Here is a 2,879-nt window from a genome sequence, read left to right as displayed (position 1 = left end):
ACGACTCCCAGCATGCCCGGACAGCCTTCGGCTGTCCTGGCATGCTGGGAGTTGTAGTTTTGCACCCTCGTTGGGAAACACTGACCTATGCCATGGACCGAGGTCGCAAGATCTGTGTGGTACCCGTTGTGCTGCCACAGAGAGGCACCAGCTCCAAGTGCATTGACAGAATGGCCCTCATTTACTATTGCAAACCTGACATGTTTTGTCGGGTTGTGCGCCAGATTTTGTCGCAGTGCACCAGAAATTCTGTCTGCGCCATATTTTGCGCCAGAATTTGAGCCAGACTTGACATGGGTTGGGTTGACATGACGTTTTCTCCTATACGGGAGTGCATACGGCAGGGTGGAGCTGAAACTTAGTGCTCCCGTATGCCTTTCTATGCGCTCCCGTATGTAATTCATTTCAATGAGCCAGCTGGAGGGAAACGTTCGGTCCAGTCGGCTCATTTTTGCACTGTATGCGATTTTTCCCCGGACCTAAAACTGTGGTCAACCACGGTTTTAGGTCCGGTTGTAAAAGTGCATACGGCCCAAAAATGAGCCGACCGAACGTTTCCCTCCAGCCGGCTCATTGAAATTAATTACATACGGGAGCACAAAGTTTCAGCTCCCCCCTGCCGTATGCACTCCCGTATAGGAGAAAACGTCATGTGAACCCAGACTAACTCTCCATTTTACTAAGAAAACCTGAAAAAAGGCCGTGGCCACCGGGAAAGGGGCGTGGTCTCCAAAAAGGGGCATGTTCCTGGCATTTTTACAAAAAAACAACATATTTACTAAGGTTTCCACATAAAATGTGGTGGATTTCAGCTGAGAAAAACCCGACAGATCAGAGCATGTGTAAAAAAAGCAAAGTGTAGGGAAAGTGGAAAAGGTAGGGAAACCTTTAGTAAATACCGTGGAAAATTAATTGTAGGGAATTAAAACCCACAAAGAAACCTACACTCCACTCTTAGTAAATGAGGGCCACTATTTTTTTATTTAAATGTACCGTGGCTTCCATTGCCTGCGACCACCGTAGGCGCCACAAGGGGTTAAAATGTATTGTCTGCCTTAACCTATCAGTCCTAGAATCTGATGAGGAATTTTAGCTGGATGAAGCAGAGATTTTTCTCCTCTGTGCTATGCCTTGCATCTCCCCACAACTGACCTCCTCCAACTCCTACTCTCAGTTTCTTTTAAAGATCCAGGATTTATAACCGCTGGCATGACTCTCAACGCCATGTTTATAAGATTTTTTTTTTCCTCTTTTACTTAGTCTCTTTAAAGACAGTATATTATTCTTGGCTTCTAATATTCTAGTCAAGCGTCTGTCCTGTGAAAACAAGATCTCTTGGCAGCTGTGAAGGATTCTACTATATGCTGTCATGATTTTATTATTTACATTTCATTCTGTACTTCCAGACCCGGTTGTCACTGTACTACATGGAATTATGTGTTTTCTCAATACACTTCTCTGCACAATACCTAAAACAGAATACAACTTTTTTGACTATAAAGCTGAATATTTAAGCTTATTACTGCAGGGAATAATATATTTAAAATAATTTAGTATTGCCGCCATGCTGTGTTTCATTCTACTGCTCTTTTGTCATGTTAGGAGAAAGCTGCTTTACTACAGACCTGATTGACAGTTCCAAAAATTCACTCTTCAGAACTTCCCTCTTTTGGAACGGAGACTACAAAGGTGGGAAAAAATAGGGCATGTGCCGAATTTAAAATGTGTTTTAGACATTTTTGCACCTTTTCTGACAGTTTTGAAAAGTGTATAGAACACAGGGTGTAGCTAAGAGCAAGGCACAACGTATTTATGAAAAGGATGCCTGCCATAAGGTGGTATACATTTTTAAAGAAGCAGTTTTGGGGTTTTGTTGCCCATATTATTTATATTAATCATCCCCAGTCCTACAGTGGCATCTGTTTTATCCCAGCACTGTTGCATCCACACATTTTTTAGTTTAACTAGGTTAAGTGACCACCAGACTAACCCACATAAAATCATAGTACTTAATGTGTCACAGGAAGTACTCTGGCCTCATTCAGCTGACTTCCTGTGAACTACAGGATGACATCATCACCTATCAGAACTCTTCTGAGAGCTAACAGACCTATCCCCACTCCTCCCAGCTCTGTATACTACTGTTTAATCAATTGTGCAAATTATGGTAAAAACATGTCATATATCTTACAATTTTGGGAAAAAAATCACAATTTATATCATGGGCCGCTAAGTGTGTATAGAGAGGGCTTAGGACTTGAGCAGTTTTATACCCGGTGGCACCAGGCTGCTTAAGAGGGCTGCTACTAATATTCATCACAAAGCACTCTCCAATGCTCACTATTACCTGTTAAAATACCTTTGCTTTTGAATGATAGCTCATACATTGGGTATCTTTGTACTGACAAAGATATTTTACCGCAATGTAAATGATGTTCAAATAAATAAAATCTCATCTCGCAAAATTTAAAAGTAAATTGTATGGTAAAATGAAGGATGATATTACAAAGTACAATTGATGCCTGGGTTTAAAGCTTTCCTGTAGTGACAATGGAAATTCACAATCCTTTTTTCCATCAGCTAAGTTCACAAGCAATTGACCAATCTGACCAGAATTTGCCTTTGCAGGTTCAAGCAGCCGATCATAAAATTATGTATTGTATGGGAGAGTTTTCTGGGCATGTTCTGTAACCTGTGCAGAGGGAAATGTGCAGGGAGGGGAAGACTGAGCTCTGGCCATCACTTATTGTGAATGCTGAAAAGTGATCTTTACAAAACAGAACGTAATAGCTTAATACTAGGCCTAATGGCCAGAATGAAAACTGCACAATTTCTGGATTTTTTTTTTATAGTATACATAGTAAAATAGAAAATTAGAA

This window comes from Hyla sarda, chromosome 6 (assembly GCF_029499605.1).
Source record: "Hyla sarda isolate aHylSar1 chromosome 6, aHylSar1.hap1, whole genome shotgun sequence".
Taxonomy (NCBI): domain Eukaryota; kingdom Metazoa; phylum Chordata; class Amphibia; order Anura; family Hylidae; genus Hyla; species Hyla sarda.
The sequence above is the reverse complement of the archived record's forward strand: the minus strand, read 5'-3'. Positions refer to the sequence as shown.